The 20,508-nt window shown below is 38.8% G+C and overlaps 1 protein-coding gene across 1 annotated transcript in view; it reads left to right on the top strand.

Moving 5' to 3' along the window:
- The window catches only part of MOB2 (MOB kinase activator 2), a 115,284-nt gene that overhangs the window by 5,876 nt on the left and 88,900 nt on the right, over positions 1 to 20,508 (top strand). The window lies entirely within an intron of this gene.

Genomic DNA, 20,508 nt, shown 5'->3' with positions numbered 1-20,508 from the left:
TCCCACTGGGCAGGAAATATTCATGTGTTCCTTATTTACTTCTATTTATAGGTGTAACATTACCTGTGGGGTCCCAGGTTGTTCTCCCTGGATAAATCTAGGTCTTACTTATGGGACTTCAATATTATTTCATACCCTTATCAGGCATGAGCAGTACCTCTGCTAAAACAGAAGTTACTGTGAAAACAACTAGCATAACATAGTCTGCAGGTAAAAGAATATCTCCATTAAAAATTAACTTGTAATATTCATTAGTATAGTAGTGGAAAGGTGCTGTTAGTTTGAAATGTGAGTTTCCAGGGCTATCACAGTTGTAGAAAAGGAGTCAGGACTAGACGGGAGCAATTTTAACTTGTCAGGCATGCTGTTCCCTTATATGTCTCTGGTTCTGAAAGTGCTTGGTTGTATTACTGAGTTTGTCACTGTTAAGGCTTTTCTGCTGTAATGCAAAACAAATAAAAAAATAACTGCAGAGCCTTGCTCCCTGAAATGTCTAGGTATAGTTAATTATTGTTTGTTTTTTTTTTTTTTTTGAGAAAATGCCAAATAAATTCTGCATTTTGAAACCAGTGTTACTTTAGCAAACCACAGAATTTGTATCAGTGAGGCAGTTCTTTCCTGTGGTCGGTACAATGCACGTGAATACTGGTTTGTTCTTATGAGAGCTTTCTTTTTCCAAGAAATATTTTATTGAGGGACAAGAAGAGTAGATCAATCTCAAACTCCCTAAAGTAAAATGAACTATTACTTTCCTTAGAAAAAGAGTTGAGCATTCTAAAAGGGTAGCAATACGCCTTCCTTTTGTGTCTCTGCATGTAACCCTCTTCTCCTTTGTGCTAGCGTCAGTATTCAGGAAGGCTGATAGTTTTCAGTCAGATGAGCATCTTAACATAATTTTTTTTTTTTAACCTTTTTTCCTCTCCTAAGGTTAGTTTTCAGCTGAGTTCCTGCAGCCTTTTTGTGTAGCTACGTTAATAGCACTGTGGAGCTGGTGAGAGCATAACGCTTAGGGAACACTCTTTTTGGCAGCAGCAAGGATTTGATCAATTGAATGTAATCATGTAGTAATGTAATTCTTAGTGGTAATTACTCTGCAAATAATTAGGGATTTTCTGATGATGTATTCTTTTGCTTGAACTGTTTGGAAGAACTGCAGAATGCCTGAAAATAGGGGAGGCTCTGACTAGGCTGGTATCTTGGAGCAGGTAATGACCCCAGAGCACTGTCACAGTTGCTGTCCTACTGCATTAACGTTCAGTTTATGGCTAAACTATAAATATAGTCGTAGTGAGCTGGATATTTATGAATAACTCCGAGTTTATAGTTTGCTCTAAATCATGTCTCATCTAACTGAGAAAAGTGCTGGCTCTGTCCTGGTGTGAACGTGAAGGTAGGTGGTATTTTGGGTGCCTGGCTGAATCCAGCAGTCTGATTCCAGAGCGTTTTCAGGAAGCTCGGTTCACGTATGATGGCCTACATAGCTTTGCCATATTTCACTGGCAGTTTCCATCTGTTACATCTACTGGATGTGGGCCCAGAGCAAGCATACTTGAAAGAATAAAATTAATAAGAGACTGCAAGTTTTACATAGCTGTGCATACAAGTTTGAACTCGGTGTTGTCAGATCTGCATATTCTGCAATCATTGCTGACCTATTAAACAACTTTAATGTGGGTTTCTGCTAGTGGAATACTACTGAAGTAAACTTGTACATAATTTTTAACCCATGTTTAGCCTTCTACAATCAGTGATAAGGTAGTAAAACTTACTTGCCAGGTTCAGTTTTAAAATGCCTTCCTTAGCAATGTTTCCACTCATTCTACAGTTAAAAAAAAAAAAAATTAGGCTGTGTCCTTCACTGTACTAAGCTTTATAATGAATAAATGTTATTTTCTTTTATTTTTGCAGCCATGTTGTTTATAATATTACTGCAGAATGTTGTATCAGTGAGACTGCTTAAGGAAGAGCTGTTGGTTCGTGACTGTTCCAGCATTTCAAACAGTTGCACTCTAGGAGCTTCCCTGCTCCTGAGACAGCGTGCAATAATTTAAAATAATTTAATTTTGCAGTTAGATTGATGAATATAACTGTAAATGGCTGAACAGCAGTACTATAATTTTAGCTTTTGGAGGGGAAAAAATTGGCAATTTTGTCTGAAGTTAATTTCCTTTTATTCTGCCAGCCAAGAGAAACTGGTCAAGGTGCAAGTTCTTCACACAATCCACAGAGCTCTGTTTCCGACTCTGGAAAAAGAGCGCTGAACACACCATTAAAAAAAAAAAAAAAAAAAAAGGCAACCAGAACATAGATACAATTTTTAAGGCCCTGAAGAACGTCAGAAATTAAACTGGAATCAAGACAGAAATAACTGTCATAGATCAAATTCCTTCTTACTCTGAGCATTCAAAGAGTAAATCCATTAAGCTAGAATGTAAGCATGCAGAAAACTGTATTTTTAAATGATACAGGTCTGGTAACTCGACCTCTTCACAATATATCTTTTTTTTTTTTTTTTTTTTTTTTTTCCTTTCTTCACTGTTCAGGTTAGAAAGGTGTTCATTGAATATTTTTATCATTAGTGTTCGGTGACTGGATCACTGCTGTCCCTTCTCTGCACTGAAATGTGTAAATAGTTAGACTTTTACCTGAGAAGTCTCCTACTATTTATACACAAAGCACAGAATTTGTGTGGAACAGGTTGCACAGAGGTGACCTTGAGACTGATTTTTTTTAACTGCTTCATTTTACAACATTAATGTTCCTTTAGTCTAGAATTTCATAAATTAGAGAACTTTTTTCTTTTGTATGGTTCTTCACAAAAGAGCAGGGAGTTGTTCAGGAAAGGCTTTGTTCCATACAGTGTATCTTAACAGGTTATGTAAAACTGGATAGAGATGTTTTTTACAAGGAGGTGTTTTGTGTCTACTCTGCGGATGGGCTCAGGTTACAGAGTTAACTCTGTGGTTTCAAGTTTGTGTCAGGTGTGGTAAATGATAAATAGCTTTCTTTTCAGTCAGGCTCCTCTCGGATGATTTCCCGGTGTTGCTGGAACTCCAGTCTGTAACCTTCATGATTGTCATGTCTAATGAAGTGTTAGTGTGTGACTGTCTTCCATCAGATATGAGACCCAGTTTGTAGTGAGGGTTAGTAACCCTTATTAGACCAGCAGATGTACTTGGGGAAGAAAGAAAAAGCTTCTGGGCATACTTGTATCTCTTGTTCATGCTAATAGACTGTGTTGAACAAAACCATGTTCGTACTACAGCTCCGTGTCAGCTGGATAAATCTCACCTGCTGATTTAGCAGGGGGCTGGTACCTTTTTAAGGAGCTGACCAGCCTACATTCAGAAAGTGGGCACTGGTCTTGCTATTTAAGGTTATCTGAATGTCTTCTAGGAAAGGGAAGAGATTAGAAATGGGAGTATTTACTGGTTCTGGTCTAGGGTAGCCAGATCCTCAGATATACCTCATCCCCTCTGGTGCCTTTTCTTTTGTTCCATGAGCCAGCCTTTTTTGGTTCACTTGTATTTTCTGGTTGGGGTGCATGTGCTAACCTGCAGTTCTGACGTATCAATGGGTCTCGTCTGTCTCCTTTTTGTTGTAGCCAGATAGTGCCATTTTTTGAATTAGCTGATTTTTGAGGTTTGGAAGAAGTGTGACAGGTAAGAGATGAACAGAAGGAATAGTGAAGGGGATACTTCAGCCTAATGGCTATAGCTGCTGTTCTGTTCAATTCTAACCGTAATCTTACAAGGCGGAGGGTCTGTTGGATGTCTCTATGCTGCTTGATTTTTCGGCCATTAATGAATACTGTTTCTTCTGCATGGTATTCCTGGATGGGCATCTAACAGTAGTTGTTCTTATTGTGTCCCTTCCTCATTTGATTATTGTGATGCTGTTGGTTATGAGCAATTTTTGAAGACTAACCTGAAATTTCAGGTTTTTTTTTTATTTTTATGAATGTTTCTCATTAAGCATATGACAGGCTTTTACCATGTGGTCTGACATAGCACAGGTTTTAGCTTTGAGTTATGGGTGCTATCCAAAATGCTGAATTTGGTGATTTGCATTCTTACAGCCCCAGAGTGTCTGCAATGAGGTTGTCTCTCTTGCCCCACCCTGCTGAATATGAAGGTACTGGCCCCGGCCACTTGAGCTTGTTGAGGCTTGAGCTGGTGGAGTAAAGTGCTGTGAAAACTCCTCTATGAAAGGGGAGATTCTGTGTTAATGCTTGTGATGCACAGCTAGGTATTTAGCTGCAAATTAATAGGCTATGTAGTTGGCTTGATTTTTTTTTTTTTAAGGATACCCTTTCTGTTTTCACACTGCTGTAAGGTGTTGGTTTTTGGTTTTGTTTTTTTTTTTGTTGTTTTGTTTTGTTTTTTTAAAAAAGTGTTTATAAGTGTTTTCCAGGCTTGTTTCAGGCAGGAAGTGCCCAGCTAGCCACTAAAATGTAGGCAGCTCTTGCTATGTGTGGTATAACTTTTCCAGGTGGACAAAATATTATTTACATGTTCACAGACTTGCATTTTCTCATTATTGTTAATAGAATCAATGCTTTTGTTTAAATCGAGTTCATTTAAGTTTTAGGCAGAGTGAAAGCTTACTAGGTTGACTGGTTGGGAATACTTGAAGTTAGTCATCTTGTTAATGCAAACATATTTTCTGCCAATCATGAAGCACATGCAGTACAATTATCCACTACCTGGCAGGACAAAATCATTTGCTGGTTAGTTTTTTTTTCAGTAGAAATGTAAGTAGTCGTTTTCCTAAGTAAATAGAATAAGAAATCCTTACCTAGTAGATCTATTACATTCCCATGCTTAAACATTTTCTTCTGAAAGATGGTCTCTTTTTTTCATTTTCTAGTTGGCATAAATTTCTTGAGAAGGAAGTAACTTTATTATAAAGACAGACTCATTTCAACACATTGGTTCTACTTGTTTAGGGTGTGTCAGCTATCTGCAGTATTTCTGAGCCAAGCCAAAAATGTAAAATAAAATGTAAAATATTTCTGTGGGCATCATGAATTAGGCTAGCATGAAGGTTGCTTAACTTCTGAATGACAACTTCCACGAAGGTTTTAATGTGTTTTAACAGGTACAATTTGAATTTTAACTCGATTTGACTTCCTGTGTAGAAAAGCACTCTTGCAATGACAAACAGGGGAAAAAAAAAAAAAAAAGTTTTGTTTGCAAACAAACCTGAGAGTGCATGAGAAATCCCAGGCTGATGGTCCCCAGTGTTAACCGCCATTGCTTTTCAAGTAAGTATGTAGAATTTGAGCAAAGAGGAAGCAAGTACAGGAATAAGGATGGTGCTTATACATGCATTAAAACTTTGCTAGCACCTACATCATAATTTCCTGTCTTGGTATAATGAAGGAATAATAATTATTTTCCATTATTACTAGGACCTTGATATTTTTATAAAGTACTGCACACAATAGTATCTTACATAGAATCACTGTTTGTAATTGAACTGTAGCTGTCAAAACAAATGCATAAAGAACTTGGATCCGGAGAATTCGAGTACATGCCTGACCTAAAAGAGTAATTTATCATTCATCCAGATAAACATCTGTGGCCTGATTTGTCACACATGCACATTTGGCAAATAGATACGTGTAACGTATGACCCGTGTATCACCGTACGCTGTCTGTGTTGCTGTCTGTTGTGACTTCCCAGTTGCCTGTGGCTGTGAACTTTATTGCCTGCCCTTTAATCCTCAGGCCAATAGTTCTTGTCCCATGGTTTGGATATAATAATTTCTTCTACTTGTGGATTTAGCACACTTTTGTTATAAGGTGTGGATGTGGTTTCTTTGGGTCTGTGACTCTGCAGACAAAGGTTCTAGTCCTGCCAAAAATCAGTGCATGCAATTTGATGGTATCACAAGTCAGGCCAAAAGATACTGCTGATCAGTCTCAAGGTCTGAGACAGAGAAACAGGGATGTCTTCTGAATGATGTGAGATTTGAACTTGAGGGCACCTAGCTACCAGCTCAGCGTGCCCTTTGTGGGCTACACAATACCCGAGTGGGAGAGAACCTTTGCTTTCTGGAGGGCTTGATTTGATAGAAAAGGAAATGAGATTGGACTGAAATGTGCAACTTTGTGCAAAATTGTGTCCTCTGCCATTTCCTTTGAAACTGGAGTTTAGTAACTGCTCCATGTTTGCTCTTATGTCGATCAAGTACTCTAGGAATCAAGCTAAACATCTGTTAAATGAGCTAGGACACGAGGCTTGGAGGAGGTCAGAGGCTGTTGTAATGAGGGAGCCAGGCTGCATGTGCAAACCAAATCCACCCAGAGCTTTTTGTTCCTAGCAAAGTGAAATGTGAAAATGTACTACTTTTTCCCTCTTAATTTTGTGATCCACTGTCCGAAATATTATAGTTTTTAAAAATGATGCACGAAGTTTTACTAGCTAGATGGAAGGAGAGTTCATTTCACCTGTTTGCTATTGCTGTCCAAACAATGAAGTAGATCTGGTCTGATTTAGCTAAAATAAGAGGGATAATGCATCCTAGCTTTGGTATGTTTTGGATGAAAAAAAATCACATCATTATGAAAGGAAGTTGCCAAGGTGAAGTTTCGCAGAGTCTAACTGAAACTGACAGTCCCCTTATCCTTTTGCTAGTATGTGCCCAACTATATGCACTTTTTACACGCAAAAACCCCAATAAGGCAGGACCAAACAGCTGTGGGAACAACTAATCCAAATTGGATCCGTGTTCCCACTGAAAGTAATAATGTGGCTGCTTACAGGAACTATCCCTGTGGCTTGTTTCCCTAAGATCTCTGGAGACTAGCAATGTGGGTGGAGTGCACAGGACATGATGTAAAAAAGTTGAGATAAACCTGTCCGAAAAGGAGTCTAATCTCCAAGACAATGGTTATCAGATAGCCATTGCCTACTCATTAACTCGAGGTTCCTAAACCAAATATTATTCTAGAGTGACAGCCAGCTACTAACATGAAACTGTTACTTTTTAATCTCATTTTGGATTTGCTTCCTTGCGCCAATTTTCTGGAGTTTAGTAGTAAAATGACAATGTGACTATCACAGCAGGCACTGTCTCAGACCTCCAAAGAAAGAATGAATTCTCCAATATGCTCTTGTTAGAAAATCAAATCTGGAAGAACTTCAGATTAACTAGGTTTCAAAAATACTTGTTCTGTTTCATCATGTGGAAAAGCAACAGCAAATTCAAAAATGGAGGGAGAATAGGGCAAAAGTGGGTTTAAAGACAATTGACTTGCCAGCATACTTTTATAAATAAAGAACAACTTTGACGTCTTGCATAACAATAGAAGGTTAGTATGCTAATAAATAGGAAGAATTTTTCTATACGGCCTGTAGTTGAGCTATGGGTTTTAAACTGTATGATTCAATAAGGTAAATAATACAGTTTCTGTAAAGATCAACCATATTAGCAAGAGTACTAGCTAGGATAATACTGGTTTTCAGTCCATGCATTAAAGCTGAGCAGTCAGAGCTAGAAAGAATTTCTCTTGGGATATGGTGTTTGGCAATTAGCTGCATTTCCAGAGATTTATGGAGTCTTCTGAATCGCTTCAGTGTTGGCCACTGTATAAATGGAATATTGGGCTTGGTAGGCTGTTTTGCATTATGCATGGTCCTGTGATGGAGGTAGATATTCAGAACACGTTTATGTAACAGCACAGTAAAGCTTAATCTTTCCTTCTATTTGCAAATACCTCCCCTTTCAATGTTCAGGAAGTTGAAATACTTCATACAAATCTGATTGTTATAGCAGGACAAAAATACAACTCCTTTCTAAAATAACTTTTGTAACACTCATTTCCAATATCTGTTTCTTCTTACAACAGTACTAAATGTATTAGTTGGTGATTCAATTTTAAGTTCAGAAAACTTTAAGAAGTACTAATGGAATGCATTTCCTCTTTTAAGTCAGGGGGTTTTGTTCATTTGCACCTCCATGATGTGTCTTACAGAAAGATTAAGAAATTGATACCTCTTCTTTCTTGTTTTAAATTAATACTTTTCAGACTAAGGTCAACTTTTTCAGATTTATTATTAATGAAGTCAACTGTCTTGTTAGCATATTTCATTCTTGAATTTGTTTAGAGGTCCTGAATTACAGCATCTGGTTGCTAAGGATGACAAAGTCACTGTTTCTGGTATTTACTGTTCCCTATTGTTGAAATATTACCTTTGGGACTGTGGCTGTCATTAGACATATGTTAATCCCTGTAGTAACTTTTGATGATATCGATAATGCAGTGATAATGAGAGAAAAAGATGAAATTGGTTCTTGTGGGAAAAGATTTGAAATTCCATGGGATTAAAAGATTCCCAGGATGTTAATATTGAATCGTGGTGGTGCTCTTCCTCTATTACTAGTTTTCTAGAGGTGAAAATGCACCAGCTTTTTTCTTCCTTCCCCAGAAGAAGTAAGAATTAAGATGGGGTCTATTTTAACATCAGCAAGAATAGAATGTAAATTTGGAAACAAGACCACTTGGTTATATGAATTAGTTTATTGTTGATCTACTGCTGTTTTTCTAATCTGTACTGGCTTGTTTTTTTCACTATAGCTCTTTCTCAAAACCAAATATCTGCTTGGATCAGGGATGTGTTTTCAGAGATGCCAGATGGTACATTGGCCATGGTCATCTTGAATCTGCAGTGCTTCCTGACCAGTTTAAATACTTAAAACTTGCACACTCCTTTTGGCTATTCTGAGCTGAAGCTTCTGAAGTTTTAATAAAGTTTTGTCACAGTCTGAAGGGCTGGTTTCAGTCCATGGTATTTTTTTTTTTTATAAAAGAAACCCAATTTCAATATAACCTTAATGTTTAAGCACATTTTGCTAATTATAATCCTTCAGTAGGAATTACTTTCGCATCTGGAAATATGAAACAAAGATCATGGATTGAAGGCTCTTTCCCTAAATGTAATTGCTGCTTAAAATTATGTAAATGCTAAAATGAACTTTCTCTCCCCCAAAATGCTAGTGGTGAGGATCCTTGATAGAAAATAATAATGATTAGGGTTTTTGGTCTCATTAGGTGAGTGTTTTACTTGTTGGTGGGTTGCATTGTTTGGTTGTGTAGTTGTTTTGAGTATGCACAAGCGAGATCTCAGCATGTGATCTAAATTCACTTTGTATTTTTAAAGTTTTATGGTTAATAACACACTAGTTTAATAATCCTAGCTTTATTTTGTTTATGTAGTATAAATACAGGAGAAAAGTCTTGATCAGGAGACATATAAATAGTATGTAAGTATGTAGATGAAGAAAATATGAATCTGATTCTGTTGGGTGCTGCAAGGAGTAATATATAACCCAGACAGTTTAAACAGCTGATCAGTTGAATGCTATCTCTGATTTGTTGGTATCATGCTGAGAATAAATCAGGTTTGTGTAGTGACTGGAAATGACCTTTTTATATTCCTCAGAACTGTTTTCACTTTAGGCTTTTGAAAACCCACCATTCTTTCCTGGCTTCATTCTTTAGTAGGTTTTAAGTTGTTACAGAAAAGCTGTGTACGCATTATGGCCCACATAGATTTTATGAGAATTTGCATTAGTTTAGCTAACTCAGTTCAAAAGATAGCTAAAGTACGACAGCGTCCAACATTGGAGACTTGTACCTTAGCTCTTCCGGGTGAGATTCCATTTCTTTAAAAATACAGTAGAACTTGACTCATTCAGGTATTACATTCTGTAAAATCTCTTGGAGAAGACTAAGTGCTTTATCATATAAAGGATGACCTCCTCATATGCCAGAAGAGCAAATGAGGCTGTAGCAGCTCTTACGAGCCTTTATTATGAAAACTTGTGTAGATTTTGTAAGTGCTGTGTCTCCCTTGTCCTTTTTCCTCTAGAAGGTATACCTTTTACCAAAAACAAGTCAATGAAGAAGTTGCTGATAATGGGTAATTTTTAAAATAGTTCACATGGGAGTGGAAGGGAAACAGAAAAATTAGAACCACAGTGCTATAGACTTCAGTATGATACATCTTGTCAGAAGAAAAGCTATCTGTACCTTTAGCATGGCTGCGTCAAAGCAGTAGATTCCCTTTTTATAGGGGAGAACTATTGCTTTCTATTGCTCCAATTTCTTCCTCTGCTAAGTTTACTGAGGACAGCATTTTTCTTGCTACACCTTGCAATATTTAAAACCAGAGCTGATGTATGCATAAACTAGGAATGTTTCTGAAGACTGATTAATTTAAACCAAGTAAAAACATTGGTATTTTATGTTGATCTGTGTTAGGCTACAGCTGTGAGTGTTCTCAGTGTTTTGGATGCTGCAGTAAATAAATTCGTGTTCAAAAATCTGAATCATTGTCTGTATGGCACAGTAGCCTCTGCTTGCTTTAATTCTCATTACTGTACCTATGAGGGAGGTATTTTTAGTCAGTATTTGACACGTGAATATGGATTTCTTTCGTGTGTGTCATTGTCATAGCTGCTTTGTTGTAGCTTGATACTGTGAGAACAAAAGAAAGCTAGGGACCCTAGTGAGGATGTTAGAGAGGGATTAACAGAGCCTTGTAGCTATGGAGTTAAGCTGGGCTTCTGTTTTCACTGCCAGTGACATCTTGATTTATGCATACTGGGGATGTTTTTAAACACAGAAGCAATAGGAAATAAGACAGTTTGCTTCTAGCCTGTTTCCTGCAGGGCTTCTTGGTTTTTCCTTCCAGTGAGACAACAGCATTCAGAGCATAATCTTGTTGTTCCGTCTTCTTAGTGCTGTTTATTTGTTTTCCCGGTTATGTAAAGCTCCAGGCTTGAATCTGTTCTCTTCTTGCCCAAATCTTCCTTGAAGATGTAAGTTGGGAATGTGCATGCAAAAAAAAATCTTGTGCATATCCTGTTTTCAAACTGTGTTTCCTTCAGTCTTGTGCTCCTACTGAGAATGTGGCTTGAAGGATGTCTTGTGCTTGCATCTGACAAAGTCGGTGAATGCTAAGGAGTATGTTCATAAACAGTCTAAGAGTGGAACAGCCAGCAAGGTTAACTAATCGATGGGTTTGTAGTTTTTTAAGAAGTATTTTGTGATGATACAGATATCTAAGTGGTCTAAACTGTGGTTCAGAGTTGGCTTGTTTTTGTTTTTTGTTTGTTTTTTTTTTTTTTTTTCTCAGGGTGTGTATTAAGAAAGAAGTAGTCTGGTAGCAGTTTGAATATTCAGTGCTGTCATTATGGAACAGCGTAACCACAGAAGAACTTGCACAAATACTGAAAGCAGCAGCCTGGAACAGAAATAGAAACTTCTCCCCTTCCTGCTGCTTTATTTATTTCAAATATGCTGATTGTTGGGGTAAGCAAGCCTGCAAAGTTAGAGGTAGGTTAGCCATAACGTAAGTAAGTCTTAACTAGTGTGAAAACAAGCTGCCTTCCATTAACAAGCACTTCTGTTGCTGGTCATTTGCTAAAAGGTGACATAATTTGCAATTCTAGTAGTGTTAACAGTCTATTCCTGCCATGCTGAAATACTTTTGAGGATTTCAACATATGCTCACTAGAAGTATATTTTGCTTATGGGATTAATAGAAAAGCAGAATGATTGGCAGAAATTAAGTATTACAAAAGGAGGAGCTTTTAGAATGTATCGAAGCAGTTTTACTGGGCAGATGACTGGTATTAACCTCTAGCCTTGTCTCAGTATTTTTTTGATACTAAATTGCTAATACAAGGTACTGATTAGGATCTTTCCATTCAGTGAAACTGTATTGCTTCATCATCTTTTGTAGGCTACTGTAAAACAACCTCTTAATCTAATGTAGTTACAAGACTGATCAATATAAAAAAAGCATATGAATGTAGAAGCTTTCCTGGTCCTTTAAGTGCACTAAAACAGTAAAACTATTTTTTGTTACAAACGCAGAGAATTTAATAATGATACAGCAGTATAGATTTCATCATTCAGCCCTTCCATGGTCTTTATGTCACTCATTTCTAATACTGTACATAGAATTTGTACTGTACAACCTAGAAACTGTGGTGTTTCTTGTTGCTGACCTGTGCTAAAAGTTAGATGATAATTTTTTTTCAACAGTGTTTGAGGCTGGACATACTGAAAGAAATGGCAAATTTATAATGTGTAGCTTTTCAGTTTCTTTTTTTTTTTTTTTTCCTATTAGAGTTTTCACCCCCTATTTCTCCTGTTGAGAGTATTTTGCATCATTATACAGGAGAAATGGTGCTAATGTTTGTTTTTCGTATAATAAATAATTCTGGTTTGGGAAGTTCCTCTCCCTAATTCCTATCTTTAAAGTCTTTGTTATTGTTCTAATTAGTAGGTATTAGCATATGTATCAAACTGCAGAATGTGCAAGCACTATTTGGAAAATTAAATGCTAGGTTTAGCTCATCATTTTGTATCATTTGGATTTATTTTGAACAAAACATTAGCACACTGAAGTATGAAAACTATAAAATTATGGCATAAAATCAACATCAATAGAAATCTATTTGTCTGATACGCTGCTTTTCCGCTCCTGGTATCCATGCAGCTGGGCAAAAAAAGAGCAATGGAACAAATGTGTTGCTACTCTTCATGACTGAGACTGGAGAAGGTAAATGTGGAATTGTCGATGTGGAGTTGAAAACGTAAAAATATGAGTGCTTTTGTAGTATTGAGAAGGAGGAAATGGGGTGGATCACTTTGAGGAGGATGAGAATTTTCCTCTTGAGGCAAAACAAGCACGTTATTTGTTTTGCCAGTTGCAATGTCGTGCCACCCACCAGAAATGTTGGTACCAGTACGTCTGTAACAAGCACAGCCGCAGGGCCAGAAGAGCAGGCCTCAGCCCCTGCGAGCTCTGGCTACGTGAGGAGTTGGGCCCAGCCACTTCCTCCATGGTCCTTCCTCCATTTTATTAAAACTCCTCTTCTGAAGAAGGTGAGAAGTACTAACTGCTGTGGAACTTCTTAATTTTGTTAAGACTTGGCATAAATATCTCATTAGGTACCTTGTTTTGCTCACTATGCTCTACATCTCTCTTGATTTATTTATTTTTTTCTACTTTTTTTATTTCCTAATACTTTACTTTCCAGAAGAGGGTTTTATCAACAACTGAAGGGTATGTAAAGGCAACCTTGAAGACTTTTCTGTGGAACTGACCTCTAAATATACAGATTTACGAAGCATAATGGGTCTTTGTAAAAAGCACCACAGTACTGTGTGACAAAAATCTTGGTATCACACAAAGACTATGTATTTTATGCTGTAGTTCCCTGAGCACTTTGGGCCAACTGGACTGCCATGAGGAGTGTTCTCTTCTCACTACTCCAGCCGTGTATTCCCCTCTCTTTGCCAGCTCAAGTGCTCGAGGGGTCTCATTAGGAATTGGATCCTGCTAGTGATGCAGGTTAACACTAATGGAAAGAAAAGAGCATTTCAGTTTAACTGGGATCAGTTCCTGATCCAATTCACTACAGTGCTGCACAGATATCTCTGCGTGAGAGGCACAGAGGGAAGACAGAGACCAGGAGTGATGGGGGGAGAGTGGGATCAACTCTTAACGATGGCAGTGGCAGTTTGCTGGCTTGATGTGTTTGTGGAACTGTGATGCTAGGTGCTATGGTCTCTCTCAGAAACTTGTTATGTATTAGACCAGATGAAACACATTTTCTTCTATGAAACAGGCTAAAATAATCCATTTTCAGTTAAGTAATATGTCCTCTGAGAAACAGATAATTGTTCACATCTGTAAAGTTGTTCCTCTCATTTGCCACATCTGTGGATCCAGAAATGTCACTATGACAGAATATGTGTCTCTTTGGAGGAAGAAAAGTAGCTTCACATCTGATGACAAAGTATAATCAGTCAGGGTGGCAATATCAGGCTGCTCTGGTAAACAGAAGAGTAGAAGGGCCAGGGCAGTTGCAGAAATAATCTTCATGTTAGCTTGCCAGGTATCCTGCTGAATTGATGCAGATCTTCTGAGAGTTTCTGGTGATTGTTTGTACATACATGTGTGAATGTTTTGGGGAAAATGCTAATTAGGTTGATAGGTTATAACAGATGCTTTAGCACACTTTCCACAAATACAGTTTTTAGCTGAGATTTAGCCTTTCTAACTTGATTATTGTTGCTGGAAGAATGGTTTGTACATCAGCTTATTTTCTGCTAAAATCAGACTAGCTCTCTTTTATATTCAAGTTGCTTTGCTACAGCAAAGAGAATGCGAATCAAACTCATTCTGTACCATTTCTTTTGTGTTCTGTCACCCTCTATGGTAATAGCCAGCAAAAAGCTGAACTCCAAGTTATGTCTCTGTTTTGCTAGGTTTTTTTCTGCTGAGATAACACTCCCTAACTGGGATGCTGTGTGTCCTGGGGACCGGAATGGATTCCCTTTGTGGGTAGTCAGATGTAATCTTTTGGTAAAGGACTGACTTTGAGAAAACACATAACAATTGCATTAAGCAATGGGCAATTCATCAAATCCTGTTTATTGAATATGTGATTATAGAAGAATAAGGATAAATGTCCTCCCTCTTGTTTAGTGCCACGGATGGCAAACTTGTGCTGGTCAGGGGACCAAAGAGAAGTTAGAAAGTAGGATGTGTGTCACATACTGTCTTTTGTCACATGCTCCCAGCCAGATGTTTTGTGATGTGAAAATCCAGTGTGTAACTTGCGAAACAAAAATACACTTTAATATGAAATGACATTAAGTTCTCAACTAAAATCAATTATAACAGAATGTTCTTAATTCACTTTCTTTGCAAGTTGTACTTAGTTTTGTGTGTGACTCACTGAAGGTGACTGTACTTTTGTTCAACCTGAAGTTGTCTAGCTGCTGTTCAAAGTACATCAGTTCTTGTGACTCGGTGACTCTGTTCACTCTTAAAATTTCTGATTTTGTGCACTTTTTTCCAGTAATATTTGTGCTTCCAGGATGTAAGGGGCAGTGTGTCAATACACTTGTTACAGACCCAGGCACGCTGTGCTCAGATGCAGTACTTCAGAGGTCTCCAGCACATTGTGAAATGCAGCCATGTAGGTTTATCAGGAGCAGCTGGTTTTGTTCTGTGGATGGATCCATCTGGGACAGAGCGGGGAGAGAGTGCTGGTGGCTTTTAGGGATTAGCTGGTGACAGTTTTCCTTTGGAAGTTACCAAGTTTTAGCAGATCTACTATAACAGGTGGAAAGTGATAGTGGAAAAAAAAAAAAAAAAGCTCTACTAATTGCTTTGCGTCAGAAGAAACCGTCAGGATTTGGTTATCTGCATGTGGCTCTCATTGCAGCCTTGATTAGAGGAGTGCCTAAAACTTCCTACTTCACTAAAGATCTGGCTGAGCTGTTACAGATGACATTTGGACATACAGGGCCCAGATGAGAAGTCAGGGCAGCTATGTCCTTGTGCAGGCGAGAGGGAGGCTGTCCAGTTTATTGGATTACCTCTTGTCAGATCATGGCAGTGCATGCTTCTTAAATCCCTCGGGGTAGGGAGGGAGTGTCAAAGAAGAGATGGCTTATTTTAGGTAAACTGATTTAGACAGCAGTCCGTTTTCTTGTTCCTTTTCCCGCTGAGATACGTGGGAACATTTCACAAAACGGTAATGTTCAGTCTTTGAAATGTTCTTGTCTGGTGTTGTGGTATTTTATGCGCAGAAGCTGTGTGGCAGGTATGAGCTGGGCAGAGGGCCCACAACAGCTTTTTGTGTAACTTCAGGAAGTAGTGGGTGAGTGCTTGTTTTTAATGGTATTCCTACTCTCCTCCTTCACTCATTCTTTTTCCTAAGCTTATGCTGGTTAACGATTGACAGTGAACATTCATTCAGCTTACTGCTTCCTTTTGTATTAAAGGGTAACTGAAATCTCTCCGTAGTGAAAGAGCAATGAAAGACTTCTGCATTTAAATCTTGACTGGTGGAACTTCGTGTATTTGGAGAAAGTGATACAGGTTTTGTGGGATCTTCTGCACTCTTGTAGTCTATTATGAAGTCGTTACTACGCTCAGGTCTTCTGTCAGTTTGTTAATATGTGAAGCAAATGCTTTGCTCTCCAACTGAGCGGAAGGGACTTGAGAAGCATGTCTTTCAAACAAGTGCCGTATTTTGGTTGATTATCTTTATCTTGGAAGGGACAGCCTTGCTCCTGCATGTCAGAGTGCAGTTCTGTGTTGTCTCTTTCTGTGCTTGGAGAACTTTTAGTTACTACACAGGAATGGATCCCTCTTTCTCAGAGTTGAAGTTCTTCTGTTTTCTGCAGCTTGAACCCTGCTCATGTAGCACTGGCTGGTCTGAGAACTGGGAGAGCAATAGATATATTTTGGGACCATAAGTTAAACATAAGAGGCAAGTCAGCAAATACAGTCTTTTCAGAGGAAAGCATGCAATGTTTGAATTTCACAGTAGACATAGAACAACTCTGTGCTATATATGTACAGGACAAGTTCTTACTCATTTACTCTGTATGGCCATGACAATCAACTTGGTGTCCAGAGTTCTGCAAGTGATAGCAGGTGGAGTTGTTAATCTTGTCTTTTAAGTGTAATGGGTGCTTGCTTGAAAATGCTTTTAAGTAGCATTTTTCACTCCCTCAGATCAGTCATACAAAAAGACTGATTTAGGCTGTGCTGCCACTGAGGAAAAGGAGGATGGGACTTCCCTGAATCAGTTCTGCCACTAGCAGAATATTGCTACTTCATTAGTTTGTCATCTTTAGGAGACTTGTGAGATGCTGCACCAACAATCTGTGTCTGCTGAGTGGGGGTCAAGAACTTTGTGGGGTGAGGGAGAGAGTTAATGGGGGACAAAGAGATACAGGCATGCCTTTTAATGTTGATAATATCAAACTGCTTGTCATTTGTGGAAAATAGTAATAAATGAGCTATGACTGAATAGTCCCAGATATAAATGTAAAACTAAAGTTTTGGGAGCTGTTTGGAAAGGGTTTGTAGAATGTCACTAAACAAAGAGGCTGATAGCACTTGGGTGATTCTCTAATTTAACAAAAATCTTAATTGAAAATTTGGAAGAAATATTTTGAACAAGTGATCTATGTGGATTTGAGTGCTTGAGAGATGTGCTATATCCAGCTCTCACCTGTTCCCTAAAATCAAGGTTTATAAAACTGTAGAAACTCAGTGCTTAACTGTAAACTTTGCAGGTTTTTTCCTCCTCACTGTAGCACGCTCTACTCAGTGTAATTTGGAACATTTTACAATGGTAATGAACTTGGCAAGAGAAGAGGACTTTGCCTGCTGCCAGAGTAAAGCAAATAAACAAATAAGGAACACAAAAGAAGGTCCCTCCCTGTCCCCTCGGCGGGTTGCAGGAGCGGCTGGCACCGCTGGCCATGCTGGCGGAAGGGTGGCATGTCCTGCCGTGCATTCCACGCAGATGGCCTGGACCCCGGCCACCCAGCAGAGCAGAAAATACCATGCTCTCAGCCTTGGCACTTGTGATTTAATTGGAACTGAAGCTGACTTTAAAAAGTAGTGCATCACCAATTAAAACTGTTTTTCTGCGGATCCAAAAATTACACAATGGTTTTGATCTCCTCCTGTTGGCTCGGGAGAAGCTGAATTCTTCCGTCAGACAAATGTTAGTGGGATCTTCATCTTAAGGATAACATCTTTCCTTTTTGGGACACTTTGCCACTAAGAAGGTCCCAGTATCCCCTCCTAAAGAGAGCACAGGCGTCACCTGAAAAGACTAATTTTTCTGTAGTCACCTCTTCTGTTTTTCAATAAAATATTGGTCTTTTGTTTTACAGAACCGTGAAATAATGCTTCCTGTGTAGCAAATAGCAATGCTATTGCTCAGGAGCATTTGGGACAGCTGGTTATACTTCCAGACTGATTTTTATATATAGTTGTGATGATCAAAACTAACTCCTGATAAAACAAAAGTGAATACACTTTGTAGTACTCTTGGAGAAACTTGCGCTCACAAACTCTGAACTGGGGTCTGAGTATTTTGTGTATTAAGATGGACTGCAGAAGGAATGTGCTGGTTCTTGCAAGACCAGGTAGTCATCTGAGTTTATCTTGCATTTTGCTGTCTGTAGCACTGACTACAGTAACAGCTTGTTACCATTAATCTAATCTGCAGGTAGCATGAGAGAGGAATGGTGCGCTTTTCCTGCAGCTCAAATATTGTTTGGTCAGCCACCATTCAGGAAGCAAAACACCGTAACCTTAATTGAAGGATACAATAATGATGCTTTGTAGTTATTTAGCAGGCAAAATCTGAGACCATTAAGGAAGTAGAACACCCTGTCCCTAATTGAAGGATATGTTAATGATGCTTTGTAGCCATTTAGTAGGCAAAATCTGTGATTAGTGTCACGTATTGTTTTAGAATCTGGAGGAGGAGTAGCTAATGTTTGTGGGATGAATTAATTTTGAGAAGAACATGGAAAATTACTTCACCTAGTTCTACAGTGCAGTCTTCACACTGTGAAATGGAGGCTGGTAGTTCAGTGCTTCCTAATGTTTGGTAAGAAATTGTTCCTCACAGCTGATGGAAGTGTAAAAGCTGGGGTATGGCTGCCACTAATCGTTTAATGACTGGGAAAACTGTGCTGTTTAGAAAACTAAATTCAAGTAGTCCGTTTCCAGCCAAATATTTCAAGAATGCTATGCGAATCCATATATTAGAATAACAAAGCAGAAATCAGATTGTCTTGCCAGAGGCCAATGGCAGTTTAAGGCCAGCGCTACCCAGACGGCCACTGAAAGCCTTGGGAAACAGGGGTGTCCCCAGTGTGGGGGACCTACCGCCTGTGTGTCCCCAGTGCCAGCGTGCAGAGGGAGAGGAGAAACTCTCCCATGCCCTTTGGCTCGCAAGACTACGCTGTGGCCTGATGGATTGGTTCATGGGGGCTGTGCAGCTGGGAAAGAACGTAACTAAGCTGGAGGTGCTTCCTTGAGATGAAAACTGCCGGGAACTGTTGAATGAGTGTCTTTTGTTGCCCTGCAGAGTTTGATCCAAGTTTGAGTATCACAATATGGACCTGTTCGAAAACTTTGTGTTGCACCGGGGCAATTTTATGCGCAGGTGGGTGCATGGTAGTTACGTGCAGTAACTGCTGTTATTTTCACACTGAAAATGAAAATGCAAGAAACCAGCTCCAAAACCAGCAATACAGTATAAGATCTGGTGTGTTCTTTTTCCAATATTTGTACTTTAATCTGCAGCTCTTAAATTCTTACTGATTTTTGTATTTTACAAACCTTCACAGGACTAACTGCTGTACAGATCAGTTTGCTTTGCTTTTACATAAACATCGTCTCATTGTACAAGTTTCATGTTAATGTTGGCTGTGACTATGCTAGGCTGCTAATTTACAGTGAAATGTTTTTTCCTCAGTTTAACATTGCTTTCAGATACAAACAAGAGGACAAATTACTTGCAGTGCCAGATAAATGTGTACTTGGCTGTCTGATGGAAAACTATCTTTCTCTTTTTTTTTTTCTGTGTATATTTCATAATGTCTGTTGTTCCAAAATGTCCAAAGGCAATTACCAAAAACAAATCAATGCTGGATAATTATAAGAGAAATGTACTGCCTGGAGCCACTCATTCTAATATCACCTTCCTGCTAACTGCAATTAGAGGGAAAAAATTATATTAGTCAATTGAAAAGGGCGGCAATCCCTGTTTTAACAAGCCATATAGCTTTTTCCACTGTTCTCAGCATCCTTTTGCCTGCTTGGTCAAGCTCAAGAGAGAAACCTGAAACTACACTGTGCATTGTGTTGTAAACTGCTGTTTCTTCATTAGCCAGCGTGCTTCACCAGGATTTATAATTATGGTGCTTACGTGAATTCTCTCAACTAATGAATTTTAGGTTCTGCTTAGTTTAGCTATTCTTCTTGATGAAGAATCAGTTTATTTCTTGCCTGAGTGGCTTGGAGGAACATGTGTATGTCCACGCCACCAAGACCCTCCAGAGGAGCTCTTCTCATTGCTCTCTGGGCAGGACGAGGTGGCGGAGGGCTTCAGGCCGGGCGGGCACCCACGGGGCAGAGCAAGCTGCTGCTGCCAGCACGGCCTTCCTCCTGCAGGCCAGGGAGGGCAGGCCAGTGGTGGGGAGGCTCTCTGGTTAAATCAAGGGTATCCTCAAGGAGTAGAGATTTTATTTTTCCGGCTTTTTGTGTGACAGTATAGCAAGTGTTAGGTGGTATTTTTCAGCACAGGCAAGTCTCTGAACTTTGCCTGTAAGGGTAAAAGAAGTAGAGAAACACTATCCATAAACACAAACGTAAACGTGCACTGCAGAAGTTACTAGAAAAAAAGAGTGTGGGTACGGGGATGTATGATATTCCATTCAGGTAAGGGCTGGGAGGTGTTTGTGTACAAGCGTGCACACATATTTGAGACAACACAGGCTGCTCCAAACTATGTAATAGTTTTCAGTAATGTCTTGCATAATAAAGTTTTATCGGTTCATTTTCTTGACAAGCTAATGGTCTAAGTTCTTGAAATAACTTGTTCCTGCGAATAAATGAAAGAGGAAGTATTTCACAACAGTATTTTCA

The sequence above is a fragment of the Tyto alba genome, unplaced genomic scaffold, assembly GCF_018691265.1.
Source record: "Tyto alba isolate M040663 unplaced genomic scaffold, T.alba_DEE_v4.0 Super-Scaffold_8, whole genome shotgun sequence".
NCBI lineage: Eukaryota > Metazoa > Chordata > Aves > Strigiformes > Tytonidae > Tyto > Tyto alba.
This window is presented reverse-complemented; position numbering and strand designations above follow the sequence as displayed.